Source organism: Macrobrachium nipponense, chromosome 6 (assembly GCF_015104395.2).
Source record: "Macrobrachium nipponense isolate FS-2020 chromosome 6, ASM1510439v2, whole genome shotgun sequence".
Lineage (NCBI taxonomy): Eukaryota > Metazoa > Arthropoda > Malacostraca > Decapoda > Palaemonidae > Macrobrachium > Macrobrachium nipponense.
Window position 1 is genome coordinate 107842239 of NC_061108.1, and position 20007 is coordinate 107862245.

General features: G+C 39.3%; 1 protein-coding gene across 4 annotated transcripts in view; it reads right to left on the bottom strand.

Moving 5' to 3' along the window:
- Window positions 1-20007, bottom strand: part of LOC135216859 (DCC-interacting protein 13-alpha-like) — a 230815-nt gene that overhangs the window by 31102 nt on the left and 179706 nt on the right. The window lies entirely within an intron of this gene.

The window sequence follows — 20007 nt, forward strand, 5'->3', positions numbered from 1 at the left end:
AATAGCTCCAATGTTTTGTTAAGGGGGCCGGCCGGCTAATACCCTTTTTAAGGACAGGACTTTGATATTCATACCACTTAATAAGGTGACTTGGGACATCTCCAAACTGCATATGATTTTCGCCTCTGACCTTTCGGTTTTGTGACGCCAGGGCGATTTATCCCGAAAAATAACCATTTTTCAAATTCTATCTCCTCCCTTGATATTTAATATTAAGACCTGGGATTACTACCATATATAGACCTGATGTAGACCTCCAATCGAATGGAGAGTTTTTTTCTAAAAGTCATTTTTTTGCAAGATATGAATTTTTCAATATGGTAAAAAAAATAAATCCTATAAATCAGGAGAAAAAAATTTATAAAAAAAATACGAAACAAAAATTGGTAAAAGGGGTTCTATTTGATCGTTTCTATAATGTCTTTCTGAGTTATATACCAATTCCGATGTTATAGCTTTAAAAACTAAGTGAGAAGATAGAATTTTGAAGGTCAATAAGTATAGTTTTGAGATACGGGCGTTCAAAGTTTTCCTTCGTATTTCTATAAGACAATGTTTAATAAATAATGATTATTATGAATGTATATTTCTTTTTTGTGTATTAACAAACCAAAACTATTTTTTTTATTTATAATAATTTAATCATAAATGATGATCCCTTTGCTCATATATCGCAGCTGGGGCACTGATTGAGGCAAGATGGGGCACTCCTTCCTACGCAATTCTCTCTCTCTTCACTAACTCGGCTTATTACACCGAATTTTCTTCTTCTGTATGTTGCGAGATGTTTTCCTTGTATTTTCCTTTTTGGCATGATGAAATTCTTGCCCGAAACAAAGATAAACAAACGTAACTGCAAGAAAATGTCAAGAGGTGAAACTCGAAGGCGTACTCTTTTTTTACAAAGACAATTTAATAAATCATGATTATTATGGAATTTCATATTCCCATTTTTGGGTTTTAAAAACCAAAACTTTGTTATTTATCATAAATGAAGATCTCTTTGCTCAAACGATCGTAGCCTTGGTGCACAGTGTGACATGTGCTGTCAAGCAAAAGACGGTGGCGTTACTAAGCAACCCTCCCCTCTCTTTTCACTAACTGCGCATAATTATGATATTCTGTAATAATACTTGAGCGATTTTCTTCGTCTGTATGTTAGTGAGATGTTTTCCTTGTCTTTTCCTCATTGGCATGATGAAATTCTTGCCGAAACATACATAAACATACGTAAATGCAGGCGTATGTCAGAGGTGAAATGGAACGTGTAGACTACTCGAAGTCTGTGATCGCACTAAATCAGGATTGGACTTGGTAGCTGAGCCTGGTCTCCTTCTCGACTCGGGGAATGTCTACAGATGCCATTTCTCCCAATTTCTTTGACAATAATTATCACAATTTACGATGATAGAGGAAATATTGCATTTTCTTGTACGGATCAATGTTTTAGGCTTATTGAGTTTACGTTAACTAATTACCCTGTAACTACGAAAGTAAGAGGAATTTTGACGAAATATTTCGTATACGTATTCTCAATTGCCATATGAAGCTCCATTGAATTTTTTCATGACTTTGCATTTTTCGCCTATACCTCTATATAAAGGGGTTCCGGCCGGCCCCCTTAAGTCATTTGTTACTGTTTTATCATAGATATGGATGGTGTGTTTGTTGCAAAGCTGGAAGAAAGGATTACATAACCAGAATAAGATTCCAGATGAGACCTTAAGTGATAGATTGTTCAGGTTTTTGTAAAAGATGAAAGCCATGTACAATTCTTTATTACACAGTGTTCCCATTTCTGAAATAGTTTCCTTGTATTTCTGTAGATTTTTCATATATGGCAGTTTCTTAAAATGTGTTTTCATTTAATTTTATGTTATGATAATTTTGTAGCATTTATTATTATGTACAGTGGTACCTTGACCTACAAGTGAATTAATGTACGAGTTTTGCGAGGTACGAGTCTTCACTTGGTCGATTTTTTGCTTTGTTACATGAGCAAAAAATTGAGGTACAAGCTCCAGATGCCACTACTACTTAGATGGCATAGTGACAAAAATTAAGATAAAGAAGAAAAAGTAAATATGCATCTTTTCCTTTAATCTTATAAAAAGTTATACATATTATTGTATTATAAAATATTATACTAACAAGGTCAATGTTTTGGTCTGGAAATCAGCTGACGGCAAATACGAGTTTATTTCGCCATATTTAACTCAATTCTGAGTAAATTTTCTTGCTTCTAGTTAGCATAAATAAATATCTAGATACTTGACTTATATGAGACTAGGTAATTTTTGTATAGACGATGTGTTTTTAAGGCAAAATATGACCTGAATACAACTTGTTGTGATTGTGAACTAAATTATTTTTTTCGTTAACAGATTATGTTGGTGGCATGTTTGAGTAAAAAAATTACATGATTCCGATCGCTATTTTCACGTCAGTATTCATCTTTTATTGATCTTTTATTGGTGTGAAAACAACAGTAAAATGTGTTCTTTCAAGCGCAGTAGTTTTGATTTTAAAATTATTTTCTCTCAATTTTATCTAGGGTTGTGTTTAATGGCATAAATTTACAGGAATTTTTGCCTTGTTGCCGATGCACAATAAGTCATTGGCAGCTTGAACAGGTTTATCAGCTTCAGCTACAACTTGGTTTAAATTTATCAGTATATTTCCTTGTTGATCTTTGATCTATAGCAAATAAAGTTATTACATGAAATGATCTCAGTCCTTTTCTACATAAGGTCATTTATTACATAGCTACGTTAATTTTTTACTATTGTACAGTGGTTGAAATACAAGCCAAACAGATTTTGTTGTTATCCAATTCGGTTGTACGTAGCAAAATAAGTTGTTTCAAGTTCGGTTGTTCTTGGCTGTACACATTTACGCAACAAATATAACATTAAAAAATACTTTAATGATTTTTATTTGATGTTTTTGAACTTATTTAAATAGAATATGGGATGAAGTTAAGCTATTGTAATTTGGTTTCTCGTAAAAACGGATCATCGTAAGCCGAATTATCATAACTTGAACACTACCTGTACACGGTATGAGATCTTATTATATCTTGACATACTCTTTCTATTATGTTTTTATAATATATTTGTTATTTAGATATGTATTTCCCTTATTTAATAACATGAAACATAAAAAAAAGGGGTGGCATTTTGAGTGTTGGAACAGAATAAGGGGATTTTAAGTATTTTCAATGGGGAAAATTGATTTGACGTGCGAGTAAATTGAACTGCGAGCTTGGCCAAGGAACGAATTAAACTCATAGGTCAAGGTGCCACTGTACTACTTTGGATAAGCCACATTTTTGCTTTTAGCTATAAAATAAAGCTTGCCTCGATCATTTTATAGTTTTTATTTTGTATGAACAAAAAAATATGTTGTAGTATCTGTATTTGTGGATCACATTTAGTATGGTAATGTCATCTTGCACTATAATTGGAAATTTGGTTAAAGAAAATGTATACCACGTAGGTAATAAATAATATTGTATATTTTATGATCAGTATTCTCATTTTATGTCTTGATTATCAGGTTGGTAACATAAAAATATTTGATTGGTAGAATATTGCTATGTACGTACTAGGATTTCAAATGAATCCAATGTACATATTTGTGCTCAGCATTGATTAGTTCAGTCGAGAATGGACACTTAATGCTTCATCTGGAGTTTAATTGATATTCATTGATACATTAGCAAGGGTAAAGACTTTTCATGCTAACATAGTAATATAACCGATTTCCTAAGGATTGCTTTGTTATTTTTTGATGTTAATGGTTATTCAGTACAAGAAAATATGATAGTCCTGTGTTTTTATGGACAAATATATTCAGTGGACCCCCCGTATTCGTGTTCTCCGGATTCATGGACTCACACATTCACGGATTTCTCCCGGGAACATTTCCCTGCATTATTCACGGATAATTCACTGATTCGCAGTATTTTTCTATGAGAAATATCCACAAATTCCTGTTTTATTATCAGTTTCATAATAAAATGCATTTTTTTTGTGATAAAACTATTAAAACAACCAGGTGTGAAAATTTTTAGTGGGTTTTTCTTGAGTTTTAAGCATTTTTATAGGGGTTCCAACTATTTGCGGGTTCTAACTATTCTCGGGGGGGGGTTCTGGTACGCATCCCTGCAAATATGGGGGGGCCACTGTAATGCTGTGCATAAGAACTGAAATTTCACCAAGTTACTGAAATAGAGGTTAAGGGAAGTTCGTTTACTAAAATAGAGGTTATATCATGGGAAGTTCATAATGTAATTTCCTAAAGTTTATACTTCTTAAATTTTAACTATCTATTACAGGGTGAGGATTATACATTTTTAGACAAATTCTATAAAGTTTTAAAGATTTACTCATTCTTACATAGTAGTACCCATTATACTTTTCTGGGATAGCATAAGTAATCTAGTATTTACTTTATGATTCGCTGTATATACCCTTTATGAGAAAAAAATTGCAATAAGATGTTCCTTACAGTTTTTATGCTTACTTTAACCCGTGCAAAAGTGAAACTGAAGTTCAGTCAAATTCATTAATGGTTTTCATGCAGCATTGTTATAGATTTTGCAGGGACTATCACATTTTTTTAGAATTTAAGTACATACTACATGTTCCATACTAACATCAGTTTTTGTCCTAATGGTTATTTTAACTACTTTTAGGTGCTGCTGTGGAGTATTATCCTTTAATGTGTAAATTCGACTTACGTAATGTTTTTTGTATTATTAACTCTCTGTGGTTTTAAACACTAATCCATATCATTAGCATTCCTTGACAATGGATTCTCCATCTTGCTTGGACAGATTTGATTTAACCTTCAATTTTGTTGCTTTTATTTCAGTTGTATCTTTCATAGCTGGTGAGTGGTTGTGTTTATTTGTAATTATTATGATTAAAATTGTAAGTACTACTATATGTTTCAAGTAGTTTGCTGCATGCAAAGTGCATCCCTGTATCTGATGTTACTTAATAGAAACTGAGACTGTTCATTTCACTTCTACATATGTGTAGCTTAGTGATCTTTAAAAATGAGATGTCCAGCATTATGTTTGTCTAACTTTTGTTTTAAAGAGCAGCATTAATCTATACATTTTAAAGACTAGCATTAATCTATACAGTATATCTTTCCTCTTATATACTGTAGTTTTTGTTCATATGTTTATGGTGTAGTGTTTGCATAATGTTTACTAATTTTAATGGTTGAGTAGTAATGAAAGTTTATAATGTGTAAAGGAAATGGCATTGTCATTCCTTTCAGACTATAGTCAACCCATGTAGTTTTTCATCTGTAGGTGAATCACTTAGAATAGAAAATTCATCATGGTTTTACAAACCCCGTTACATATGGTGAACCCTCTCTGTACCCAAAAAATTTTCTCTGCTACTTCAGTCCCTCTTAAGAAGACAAAATTGAAGGAAAAAATTTATATTCGGCCAGTAATATTGCACAAATGTAAATGAATCTTACGAGCAAATTTAGCTATAAGTCTTGTTTTTAATGTTTTAGAAATCTATGGACTTGTATATTAATGTTTATTAGCAATTATAACACACAGGAGCTTGTGCAAATTTGTTATGATTGTATAGATATACACAAAGGTATGATACTGACTTATTGTACTTTCATTATTTGTGCATCTATGAGACCATTAGCTGTTAAATTCCCAGACATTTAAGCAAATTGTGATGCATTGAAGACTGGCTTTATTCATTATATAGCACTGTATTTTTCATTCATTATCTTTGTGATCTATGTATTTTGCTTGTGCATCTAGGCGAACCAAAACATTTTTGGAGAGTTCTCTAGAGATAGATGGAAGACAACCAGATTGAATTGTTCCCCATCCCCCTCTCTCTTCTTGCATGATAATTATGAAAGAAAGTCACCTTGTACTGGATTTTTTTTTTCAAAGAAGAAATGCAGTTAGTTTTCCTTGAATTTTAGAGTTAAGCTTGCATGTGTGGCATTCTTTGTATTTTTGAAGATTTTGGTCATTTTGGTGTTAAAGAATGGTTGGCTAGTGTTAAACTTACTTGTCTCGTGATTTAGTGTTAACTAGATACTCCATGTATTGCAGTACTGATAGTTAACCATCAGTCACTAATCCAGTTCCGTTCCATCAGCAGTTCAGCACTAATCTCAGCTAACAGAATTTTAACTTTCCCATGGTCATCACACCAACCTGCTGCTATTGTTTGTTGGTGCTACTTCCTAAATAAGCATTGTTGGCATCACTTGCAAACATAGGAAAGCCATTCCAGTTTAATGTAACCTGAGGTACTTATAGCTCTAGCATGACTCCATTGTATGAAGGAAATGCTTCTCATGTAAATTGCAGACACAATACATTGCCCATGAGAGATAACATTGAACTTCTGAAAAAACTTGACTGTTAGAAGCCTGTGTGAATTATACAGCATTTCTCAGTTTGTGACATAAAGAAGCGGGAAAAAATTACCTGGTTTCTCTGCTAACAGTGATTCAAATAATCAGATGTGACAAAGGAAAACAATGAAGGATATGAAAGGCTCAAAACTAGATTAGGTTCTGGTGAAGTGGTCTAGGCTATTTGTAAGTGATGTTGAGAGAGATGTGCATTTTCTTGATTGCTCAATAGCAGTAAACAGCAATATTCAGTTGATTTGGGAAAAACAAGGAAAATAAAAAAGCTCAATTATTGGTTGTTGAAATGAACTTGAAATCAGTAAAAAAAAAAATAATAGATGTGTAAGTCAGTGCCTTAGTGCTTGGCTTGGTAGCCTAAATTTCATAAATTAATGATTAGAAGAAGCCCTTATCAGTTATGCATTAGTTGTAGGGTTTCCTGATCTCACCTGCCTTACCTTCGAGGGGAACGCTGGCAGAGCATTGAGGTTTGTGTTTCAAAAAAGTTTCATAAAAGGCTCCCTAAGAACACTACAGCAGAAGTTGCATACTTTTCAGTGGGAGCTGCTCTGCAGTGAGAAGTCCTCTGACATGTGTTAAGAATTCTCCTTCATTGGAAGAGGCAGTGTTTGGGTTGAAGGTTCATGCACAGTGCAAACCCTTCCTCTACTCTTCCTCTTTTTGATTGGGCTTTTGCAAACAAGTTCTCGCCCCACAGTCACTCTATGTCCCTCTGCTTTCCCTGTCATAACCAGTGCTGCTTGTGCAGAAGCAGAGGCATAAAGAAAGCAATTTGAGTACCATTTGATGAGCCCCGTGACGCAGTCCCTAAATAGAGGAGAAAGTGTTAGCTGTCATTCACTGAACCAGTGCCGGTTACATTTGAGGCACAGACCCACAGAGTGGGGCTTTGTTCGCAACTGAACTCGGTTATGCTCCATAGAATTTTGAAGGAGTGACCTACATAACCTGATTCCCCCTTCTTAAAAGTCAGGAATTGCTGCAATGACCAAATCCAGAACAGAACAGCTTTGATGACTGGAATAATGACCAGAATGGCTGTAATGACCAGAACAGCATCAGTGCTTCCTGACCTCTTTTGTGACCTGTGTTATGAGACGATTGGAAGCTAGCCAGAACTGCTCTCTCATTGCCAGAGCTGCATCCAATACCACTTTAAGGACCAGAACTGGTTTTCATGAACAATGCTGCATCAATAACTAGAGCTGCAACCAGAACCCATCCAACTTTCATGGCCCAGAGTTGTTTTTGCTCCAAAAACTATAGACTTATGACAAGAGCCACTCAAGCTTCCATGACCAGAACCACTCTGATGACCATAATTGAAATCAGAACCACTTCATCTTTCATGAACAGTGCAACTTTAATGACTAGAGGTTCTCTTGCATCTAGAGCTGCTTTAATAAAAATGGAACTAGCCACTTCTTTGGAAGGACATATCAGTAATAAGTCTTTGAAGCACATGGTGCTTCTGTCAGATTGGAGAAAGTATGTGTGCCCAATGCAGTATCAGAAACCATAATAGTACAGATATTAGTAAAGGCAGTGGCAACTGTAAAGGGCCTTTGGACTCAAGTGTTGACTTGTTTCAGTTCTCTTATCACTCCTCACTCCGTGAAAGGTTTTTCTGATGTTCATAAGGATTTTAAGACTTGAAGGCAGAGCAGTTGGTCTTCAACAAGCCAGTTACTTGCAGAGCCACCAACTGCTGATGCTTTTCTCATTTAGCATTCTCTCCTCAATCATCTTGGAATGATTCCTTTAGAGATGAGCATTATTGAATGCTTAAGAAGTCTCTTTAAGAGAAAGAGTAGTATTGATGCCCTTCTGCAAATAGAGGAGCTTGCAATCTTGGATAGACGTTGCCAGAATGCATAGATGTAAGTTGAAGAAAATTAATGTTATATTGCAAGAAAAAATTGTTTTTTATATGAGCTTAAAAGGAATTCCATGTTCTGGAGGCCACCTGAGAAGATGACAAGATTTCGGAAGCTCAGGGGCTGACCAACATGGTTGTCTTTGGTGATACATACCTTAAACTGAATTCATGCAATCATCAGTTCAGGGTGATAGGTAAAGCCAAGGAAGTTGGTCTTGGGAGCCAAATATCAACACCTGCAGAATAAAAGTTGAATTGAATATGTAAAGTGTTCAGTTCATTAGGGAAAACAGTAACATGTTAGAGTAAAGAAAGGCAGTGACATCTTATTTAATTATTTGTGGATATGACCCTCATAAGTAATCCAAAGGGTTAATATGTTTAAATAGGTTTCCGTAAAGTAAAGAGAAGAAATAAGAATAACTGTTAAATGGCTTCTTCTAACCAATCATATTTAACAATTGCTACTGCCTATGTTTGCTGACATAACTGGTATTGAATCTCATGTCATACTGTACTAATGTTTAATATCAAACAAGTTTATACACTTGAATACTGTAGAATGTTCACACAAGCATTGGAGTTGTATGTTGAACATGTTGAATGCATGTATTTTGTATTTTACAGCAGTGTTTGACTTATGAAGGTCATTTTGCATCTTTCTGGTATTTACTGTGATGATAGAAAAGAATGAAAGTTAATTGATCAGACTGATTTATATAACTAACTTGTAGCATTGTATTAAGAAACTAAAGATTTAGCATACATATTTTTTAAATAACGTTTTTTAATACTGTTGGTGAACGATTTCATGAAAATAAAAAAAAGTATACATACGTAGATGCTTGCTTATTGAAGAATGAAAAAAAAAATCTTGTTATTATTGTAAATTAATATTTTTATGTTATTACTTTGCCATACACAAATACACCCATGTATTTTACAAATGACAATTTGTCAGCAGTGGTTGACAGGTTAATAACTAATGCTGTAGGTAATCTTGACAGAATGTAAGAATTGCACCTATGAAATCACAGTACACATACTAATGTGTGACTTTGGAATATAAATAGATAAAAAAGCTGTCAGCCTAGCATATTAGCGTACAGAGCATACTTCTATATGGTTGATAGTAAAGTAACCATTTTGATCTGGCATTGTATATATTTTAGAACTGATATTAAAATGATGCTCTTCTTGTTCATCCATTTTACGTATTCTATCTTGCTGTCTACACCAGCTCTGTGGCAGTTGCCTCTCCCTCTATCACTTCTTGTATTCCATCCATGCATTTTGCTCTGTTTGCTTATTACCTTCCTCCCTTTAATTTTTTCTGTCAGACATAATATCCTATCTTAATAGTTGTGTATAAACTTTATACTGAAATTTTCCCTTTTTGTTTACTCTTCCCAAAATTCTTTCACTTGTTACTTTTCACCCATAGTAAGCTGAACTTTCTTCATCCACATGGTTGCAGTTTTCTGTCTGTTTGATCTTCATAATTATCTGTTTTACATCACTGCAAAATTTACCAAATGTTTGATTTTTCTAAAGTACTTTATTGCCTTGTTGATATGGGAAAAGCACACATTTGTTTAGTTTTATTCCATTCCATTCCAGTGTGTTACATGCTCTCCAGTTCACACACTTGATTTCCATATTACATGGGACATACAATGTTACCCACATAACTAGGAAGCAAAATTGGTCTACTTATTTCAGTATTTTTCTGCCAATATTTGACACGTAATTTGTTCATGGCAGTTTTTTCACAAGCATACCCCACATTAATACTTAGTTTTCTTATATCACATGCTTATTCACCCCTTGTAGAAAGCTTTGCAGCTTTTCTACTTAATCTGATTCAGCAATCAGTAGTGTTGCCAGTGTCCTGATGTAGACACTTGGACCACCCACGACTTTTATGAAATGCTTTAGCTCTTGGTTTTTCTTGGACTTTTTGTAGCTTTCTACTAGATGTTATGAACAAATTGTAAAAAAAATTGTCTGGTAGAACTACTGCTTGAGATATATTGTTTAGGAGAGTATGTTTGCATATAGTAGTATTTGTTAGTGATTTACTTGCCCTATGAAAGCAGTTTCCAAAAGCTGAGGTTCATCAATCCTTAATTGCTTGCTGTTTGTTATTCTGATCCCTGGAATTAAATTATAGTTGCTACTGTTTGTGTTAGGTATGTGGAATTTCTCTGGTTTAATTTTTCTGACTGAATATCTAGTTGGTCACAATCTTGAGAGAGTGAAAAAGTTCCTGGCCTCAACCTGCATGTACTACTTGGTTATTGGTGGTCAAATGGGAAGTGAAGAAACAAATTGAGTGAGGTATCTCTTCGCATGCAGACAAACACACTGTGCCATAATTTTCTGCTTGGTCTCTGATTACTCAGTACATCTAGCTTTCTTTACCTGCCAAGGATTTTGATAATTTTGTTTGATTTTTTATTTCATATGTTGAGTTCATTTGTGTTTTTGTACATGAACTTCCCTGACAGATATATACTTAGCTATAGTCTCCGACGTTCCCGACAGAATTTCAAATCTCGCGGCACACGCGACAGGTAGGTCAGGTGGTCTACCTTACCCGCCGCTGGATGGCGGATGTACGAACCACTCCCGTAAGCTTGTCAGATTTTTCTCTGTCGCGGGAACGATAACAACTGTTGTCGGTTCCTCTCGATAGTTTTTCGATTCTCGCTTGCCTGGAGTTAATTTGGACTTCTTTTGGTGACGTATTCGCTTTGTTTGGCTTGGCATACGCTGATTGTGGACCGGTTTGATTTTGAGTTTGATTTTCTTTAACGATGTCTGATCTAGATTCGGTAGTTAAAACTTCGGTTTTGTTTAGGGTTTGCGTGAATGAAGGATGTAAGGTGAGGTTGCCGAAAGCTTCGGTAGACCCCCACACACGGTTTGCATGAAATGCAGGGGGAATGAATGTTCTTTTGCTAACAAAAACCTTGTAGTGAATGTAAGGGATTGAATGAAGAAGAATATAAGGCTCTCTCTTCTTATGTTAGGAAGTTGGAACGTGATAGAGTGCGTAAGGCTTCCTCTAGAAGTTCTAGCAGATCTAGAATGAGTGAGTTGGATGTGGATCCTAATAGTACTAACGTAGAATTAGAACCTTCTTCCAAGTTGCCAGCGGCCCGGCTCCCCGCACCGAAGCCGAAGATTCGCCTTCGGAGGCGGCAGCTCTGAAAGCCACGAATCGTTCTCTGGATCAGAAGATTCGTCAGTTGGAAGGTAAGGAGAGTGTTAGTGATAAGTGCAGTGTCCCCAGTGTTGTGGAGGGTGCGTCTGACAGGCTCCTTAGTGCCTCTAGGCCTAGACCTCTTCCAGACTCCCAGTTCCAGTGGAGTAGGAAAGTCGAAAGCCGCAGGAGGGCTAGGGAGAGCCCCCACCGGTCAGGCGTCCCCTCGGCAGATCCTGAAGTACGCTCCCAGGCTGCCTCGGATCGCTACAAGAAGGAGCTCCTACGCCAATGCTTCTCCTCTTCGTCGTCTCCCTCTCCAAAGAGAGGTTGGAACTCCCCGGATGCGTCGCGCCCGTTGAAGAGGGCTTGGAAGGCTCCCTGCAGTCCTTTGGCTTCTAGTCCGGAGGTTTTCCCGGAAGAATCGTCGGTGGAGGCGAAGAAACCCAAGAAATCCTGTGATCGTTCTTCTTCTCGCGCTCCGCGCTCGGCGCCTGCTTCCGAGGAAGAACAAGAAGATTCTCCTACGAGAGTACTCGCGGGACTTCAAGCTCAGATCACGGCGCTAGCAGACTCTCTAGCAGTTAGATCATGTAGGAAGAAGGACGTTTCTCTTCCGATCAAGAGATCTAGGCGCCGCTCTTCAGAGGATCGTTCTCCTTCATATGGGGAGGTTTCGTATGAAGGTGGGGGCTCGCGTGAGCGCCCTCGCTCACCTGGCTCTCTTTCGATTTCAAGGCGCCAAACATCGGTAGGACGCTCTATGGAGAAAGAAGTTTTTTCTCCAGATTGGATTCCCGCTTCCGGTAAGCGCACTGCACCTGCTCATCACGCGATTTCTTCAACTCCCTCGCGTGAGACTTCTCCTCAGCAGCCTCAAGATTCTAGAAGGCGCCCTTATACAAGTAGGCGTTCTTCTTCCAGATGTCACTCTCCTCGAGTGTCGGATCGTGACTTCTCTCCTGACAGGCATCTAGAGTCTGGTAGGAGTCGTGTGCATGATAGACGGCCTACTGTTAGCCGCTCCCCGCAAGGTAGGCGCCAAGAGCCTACTGCACATAGATCTCCTAGTAGGCGCTCGTCTCTTTTAAGGCGGCATTACTCCTGATTATTCTCCTAGGGGCAGACAACAAGAGTCTTTCAAGCGCCTTCTCCAGTGTTAGGCGCTCTCCCGCTTCTAGGCGCACTTCTCCTGACCGTTTGTCTCTTGGTAGGCACCAGGAATCCCGGAAGCGCCCTTCTCCAAGTAGGCGCTCGTTAGTTTTTGAAGCGCCCTTCTCCTGAATGTTACCCTCTGTTGTTAGACGTCAAGAGTCTCGCAAGCAGCCTTCTCCTAGTAGGCGCATTTCGCCTTCCAGTCGAACTTCCGTTGATCGTACGCAACTGGACAGGTATGGAGAGCCGCGCAAGCGCTCTGCTCTCGATAGGCGCTCTTCTCCTGGCAGCCGCTCGCCTCAGGATAGGCGCATAGAGTATAGTAGGCGCTCGCCTCCTCGTAAGCGCCCTGTGGATATTTCCGAGGATTCTCGGAGTAGGAGCCCTACCTCTCCTTCGGCTGAGATTCCGTTTACCTCGAAGAGGGAGTCTCATCGTAGACATCCCAGATCTTCTCATCGTTCTCCAGTGGATGTGAACTCTTCTAAGAGAGGGCGTTCTCCAACCTCTCGCTCAACTCCTGCTAGGATCCCTTCGTCACCTAAGGATCTTCCGCGCTCGCCTCGACAAGACGTCCTAGAAGGTTCGGATGAGGAACCGAACACTTCTGCTGCTGTCTCTTCTTACAAGAAGCTTACAGAGCTACTTTTACAAGTTTTTGGGGATTCCCTTACTCCTACGGCTCTCCTTCTCCTCACTCACTTTTTTCAACGGCGAAGACATCGAAGAGTTCTTCTTTGTGTGAGGATGAAGCCAAACTCTTTCTATGAGAAGGCACTGAGGAGTTTTGGTTCCTGGATGCTTCCAAAGAAGAAGCGGGGAAGACGATGTTCGCTTTTTCCTCCTCCTTCGAGTTTATCAGGACGCGCTGGTTTCTGGGTACGAAACAGGAGAGCCTTAGGATTGGGTCTACCGTCTTCGGCTGATTCGGATTTTTCGGCGCTGGTAGATTCGACAAGGAGAACTGCCCTTAACTCTGCTAAGACGACTTGGGCAATGAATGAATTGGATCATTTGCTCAAAGGTATGTTTAGAGTGCTAGAAGTATTTAACTTCCTTGATTGGTCGTTGGGAGTCCTACCAGCAAGAAAATTGAAGTGCCAGAGTCAATTTCGCCAGAAGATCTTATGTGTGTCTTGTCTTGTATGGACAAGTCGGTAAGAGACGGAGCGAGTGAAATCGCCTCCCTTTATGGGGCCGGGATCGTGAAGAAGAGGTCGGTTTATTGTTCCTTCTTAACGAAGTCGGTCTCCCATGCTCAGAGGTCTTCTTTGCTGTTTGCTCCTCTGTCGACTCAGTTGTTCCCGAAACATCGAGTGCAGGACATTTCGAGGTCACTTCGGCCGGAAAGCCACCCAGGGACCTTTTGGCACAGTCGGCAAGAAAACCTCGCCCTTCCTTCCCTACCAAGGCTAAGAAGGAAAAGGGCAAGTGTTCGAGAACCCTTTCGAGCATCTTCATCAAGAACCTCTACGTTTAGAGGTCGTAGACCTTCAAGAAGGGGTAAGACTTTCGCCAAGTCTGTTAAAGCCCCCAAATAACTTGCAAGTCCTTCAAACAACGGTGGGCGCCAGACTCTTAGAGTTTGCAGAAGTCTGGGCCCAAAAAGGGGCGGATCCTTGGACCCTTTCTATTTTGAGGAGAGGTTACCTCATCCCTTTCGTCGAAAGACCTCCCTTGACGACCATCCCAAGGGAACTGACGGCCAGGTACAGAGACCCCATCATGAATCAAGCTCTCCATCTAGCAGTAGATCAGATGCTGGAGAAGGGGGCTATCGAACTAGTGACAGACCATCATTCATCGGGCTTCTACAACCACCTTTCCTAGTTCCGAAGTCCTCAGGGGGATGGAGACCGGTGTTGGATGTAAGCGCCTGAACTTCTTCGTAGAAAAAGAAGAAGTTCACGATGGAAACGCCTTCATCAGTGCTGCAGCACTTCGTCCAGGGGACTGGATGGTTTCCTTGGATTTACAGGACGCTTACTTCCACGTACCGATCCATCCTTCCTCGAGGAAGTTTCTCAGATTCATGATGGGGGGGAAAATTTTTCAGTTCAGGGCTCTGTGTTTCGGCCTCTCGACGGCCCCTCAAGTGTTCACGGGGATTTTGAGGAATGTGGCTCAATGGCTTCATTTGAAAGGGGTGAGGATATCCATGTACCTCGACGATTGGCTAATAAGGGCCAATTCAGAAGATCGTTGTTTGAAGGACTTACAAGTAACTTTAGAATTGACGAAGGCTTTGGGACTTCTAGTCAATTTCAAGAAGTCATCACTAATTCCCGAGCAAGAGTGTGTGTATCTCGGGATACAGATGAACTCTCTGAGTTTTCGGGCTTTTCCCTCGCAGGAAAGGATAGCCCGAGGATTCGAGAGAGTAACAACCTTCTTAGGGAAAGAAGTATGCACAGTGAGGGAGTGGATGAGCTGCTGGGGACGCTCTCCTCTCTGGAGCAATTCGTTTCCCTAGGAAGGTTGCACCAGAGACCGCTCCAATTCTTTCTTCATCGGAATTGGAGTCGTCGTTCTCAGGATTTGACGTTCTCCCTGTCGTTATCCCAGGACATCAAGAAACATCTCTTATGGTGGACAGATCCCAACCTCTTTGCGAAGGGACTGTCTCTTCAATCACAGACCCCCAACCTGGTGTTGTTCTCCGACGCGTCGGACATGGGGTGGGGTGCAACTCTGGGAACCAGCGAAGTGTCAGGTACCTGGGTGGGGGACCAGGTAGCCTGGCATATCAACAGAAAGGAGTTGATGGCTGTGTGGTTGGCTCTGAAGGCTTTCGAGGCCAAAGTCAGAAGATCGGTAGTGCAGGTCAACGCGGACAACACTACAGCTCTGGCATATATCAGGAAACAGGGGGGGACGCATTCCTTCTCCCTGTACGAGACAGCAAGAGACCTTCTTCTGTGGGCAGAAGAAAGAGGAATCAAGCTTCTCACCAGGTTCGTGCAGGGAGAAAGAATGTAAGAGCAGATCTCCTCAGCAGGAAAGATCAGGTCCTTCCCACAGAGTGGACCCTTCATCTGGATGTATGCCAGAGCCTGTGGAAGTTATGGGGCAGGCCACACATAGACCTCTTTGCCACGTCAAAGAACAAGAGGCTGGATCCTTACTGCTCTCCGATATCGGATCCAGAGGCAGTAGCAATAGATGCTCTTCTTCTAGACTGGAACGGACTCGACGTCTACGCGTTTCCCCCTTCAAGATCCTGGGGCTAACCATCAAGAAGTTCGTAGAGTCCGATTCAACGAGAATGACCTTAATTGCTCCCTTTTGGCCGGCCCAAGAATGGTTCACAGAGGTACTGGAATGGTTGGTGGACCTTCCAAGATCGCTCCCGCTAAGGAGCGATCTACTCAGACAACCCCACTTCGACAGGTACCACAAAAATCTCCTCGCTCTCAGTCTGACTGGTTTCAGACTGTCCAAAGTTTGGTCAGAGCGAGAGGCTTTTCAGCAAACAGCTGCTAAAGCAATCGCAAGAGCGAGGAGACCTTCCACCTTGCGTGTATACCAGTCAAAGTGGGATGTCTTCAGACGTTGGTGCAAGAGGAAGAACATTTCCTCTTCCAGTACCTCTGTGACCCAAATTGCGGATTTCCTTATTTTCCTCAAGGAAGAATGTCATCTGGTTGTGTCAACTATTAAGGGATACCGCAGTATGTTGGCGGCGGTATTTCGGCATAGAGGCTTAAATATATCCGATGATAAGGACCTGCATGATCTTATTAGATCATTTGAAACCATTAAGCGTCCTCATGTAGTAACCGAACTGGAATCTAGACGTAGTTCTACAATTCCTTGGATCGTCTAGATTCGAACCTCCTGGCTTAGCCTCTTTCAAGGATCTGACGAAGAAGGCTATCTTCCTTTTGGCCCTAGCTACAGCTAAGAGAGTGAGTGAGCTCCAAGCTATTGAGGGCAATGTAGGGTTTAAGGAAGATTCTATGGTGTGTTCGTTTCTTCCAAGTTTGTGTTGCAAAAAGAATGAAAACCCATCACGCCCTTGGCCCAGGAGCTTTGAAGTTCGTAGTTTATCTTTTCTAGTAGGGGAAGAGCCTGAAAGAACTCTTTGCCCTATGAGAATTATGAAGTATTTCCTTAAGAGGAAGGAACAACTTAAGGCTAATCAAGATGTGCTTTGGTGCTCCGTAAAGGACCCCACTCGGCCCATGTCGAAGAATGCTCTTTCATTTTTTCTGAGAAGCCTTATTTACAGAGGCACATGTTGCCTGTAAGGAAGAACATTTTAGACTACTGAAAGTGAAAGCTCACGAGGTGAGAGCCATCGCAACTTCGCTTGCATTCAGAAAAAATATGTCTGTGCGGAACTTGATGGAGGCGACTTTTTGGAGATGCCAATCGGTTTCGCAAACCACTACCTACGTGATTGTAAAAATCACATATGATAAATGCTTCGCCTTGGGTCCTTTCGTATCGGCGGATTCGGTGCTGGGGCAGGGAGCTGAAACTTATCCTGTGTAAATTTTTTATATGTTACCCTATATTTTATATTGTTGTTTTTTGGTTGTCTGAAAGAGGTTGCAGGAGGCACCTCTTTTTGTCGTAATATTAACCCTTTGTATTTTGGTTAGGTGGTCTGGTGGGTTTTGGCTCCTTGCAGAGGTAGTGGTAAGGATCTGTTAGGTAAGCGGACAAGGTCCCTCTAACAGCATCCGACTTGGATTCTACCACAATAGGGGATCACATATCCCAGTGGTAGATCCGAGAGTCTTTCAGCATCAGGTCACGTCCTAGCTGTAGCTCTCCAGGCAATGCAGACTCAGAGATAGTATCTATGAAGTCTTCATCCTGAAAAGGTGAGAACCAAGGTTTTTATATCCTACAACATTAGTTGTTTCCCGTATTACCTGTATTATTGAGCTGTCTCTTACCCTCCACCAAGGGTGCCAATCAGCTAAGTATATATCTGTCAGGGAAGTTCATGTACAAAAATGATATTGTTAAACTACAATAAAGTTTTGTACATACTTACCTGGCAGATATATACGATTAATGGCCCACCCAGCCTCCCCTCAGGAGACAGGTGGAAGAGAAAAATCTGACAAGCTTACGGGAGTGGTTCGTACATCCGCCACCCAGCGGCGGGTAAGGTAGACCACCTGACCTACCTGTCGCGTGTGCCGCGAGATTTGAAATTCTGTCGGGAACGTCGGAGACTATAGCTAAGTATATATCTGCCAGGTAAGTATGTACAAAACTTTATTGTAGTTTAACCAATATCATTTTTCTATATTTTTAGAGATTGGTTGTTCCATCACTGGATTTTTTATTTCTTTTCTATATGGTCCAATTATATGATAAATTCCTAAGTCATGGGAATATTTCATATCTAAGTTAGATTATATTGATGTGATCCTTAGTCCTCCAAAATTTCTTTCTAGACCCTGGCAGAAAATTGTAATGAAGGTCAAGATTTCTAAGATTATTTTTAGGTAGCCTTTTGTTAGTTATTATTATTGTATAAAGTAGTAGTTAAATAGGATCATTGAATCACATTTCCAGACTTGCTTAGGACTTTCCTTAATGATATGTTCTTAAATGAGAATTGAAAATTGAAGAAGGTAAAGTAAAAAAGTTAGATGGCTAAATGATTAGAGGCCAAAGGCAACAGCTGAAAATACAAAACAAAAAGAAAAGTACCTGGGGCTGAAGTGACACAATAAAATGTATTTAGATGTGTTTAATTTGCACCGTGCAAGGCACACTTTAAAGCAAGATTTCAATTAGGGTTTTGAGGGTTTATTTTCCATTTTAGGCATCCTAACTTGGGATGCAAATCCTAGGCATTGGTGATAAGTATTTTTTTTTTTTTTTTTTTTTTTTTTTTTTTTTTTTTTTTTTTTTTTTTTTTTTTTTTTTACCTGTCTCTCAGTGAGTATTAGAGGAGGATGGAAGTCTGTAATGTTGGTCTCTTTCAATCTTGGAATAGCATTTCCTAGGTGAATCAGGTCATCCAGAGACCATATCAGTAATGTTGATGAGGGCAAGACTTGGCTGTGATTGGTCCCCACAAGGTGCGAGTACTTGATGTAGTGGTTTAATTCAAGTTTCACTAAAAGTAATGCAAGTAGCTTATTTGGTGGTGCTCTCAGCTGTCACTTTTTTTTTTTTTAATGCAAAGGCCATAACCTGCCTGTACACCAAGCTACAAAATCAGATTGGGGTTCTTCCCTTCATAATGATTGAGTGTTATTTTGCTCTTGAATATTGCCAGGTCTGTTTTTCCCTCCCCACCCAAAAAACCTGTATTAGCATGGTGTATTTGTAGAAAAAAACAGGCACATGATGCCATGCAGTCACTCATGAAATGCCTCATTTATTTAAAGCTTGGTTGGGATAAAACTAATTATGTATGTAGGAAAAGTAAATTCTAAATAATGTAAATAGTTGTTCTTTGTTATTTATAGGACTGGAAGAAATATTTGCATTTTTATTGTATACTTTTTCTTAGAAAATGTGATTACTTGGCTATAAACAGGATAGGCAAGCAGTCAATGAACAATTATATGGATAAAATTTAAGTTGTATTGTTCACATATAGAATAAATTTTGGTATTGTTAGTGCAGAAGAATCTGAAGTGAACATGTAGGCCTAGTTACACTTGATATTGCCTATAGGCTAAAGGACAGAAATTTATGTATCATATAAAAATTTAATAAGTAGTGTCAGTGAGACTTTTTTTTTTTATAGGCCATATTTACAACTATGAGTTAATATTTTTGGCCCTGAAGCTTAGAAAATTTATAGTAACCTTATTTCTTTATAAGTTTTCTGCATTGATATAAGTATGAAAAGAAAAATAGCACCGATATCCAGTTAATGGTACCTCTGGTGCCATAACTCTGTTATCGGTGCCGATAACCAGAATTCAGCGCGTTATGGTGCCATAAATCACTGATTTTATGAGTGCCATAAAACCGGATTGCCATTAACCGAGTCTGCTGATAAGCAGGGACTGCCTAATTAATTTTGCTTCTAAATTTCTATTCTATAAAGTAGAAAGCAAGACTGAGTTTTAGCATTAGAAAATTTTACATAATGAGTAGCTCTGTTCCTAACAAAATTCTTTGGAACATTCAGAAATGTTCCAAAAATTCAGAACTTTTATAAGAGATATCTAAAAGTTTGTAAGAAGAGGCATCTTTCAGGCAGTTAGGCCAAATAGATAACTTTTTAAGTACTAGTATAACAAGCAAAACTTAATGTAATTGTTGCCAATTAGTGTACTTACAATTACTTTATGTTAAAGATGTGGACCTTATACTTTCTAAGCATGCTATACCA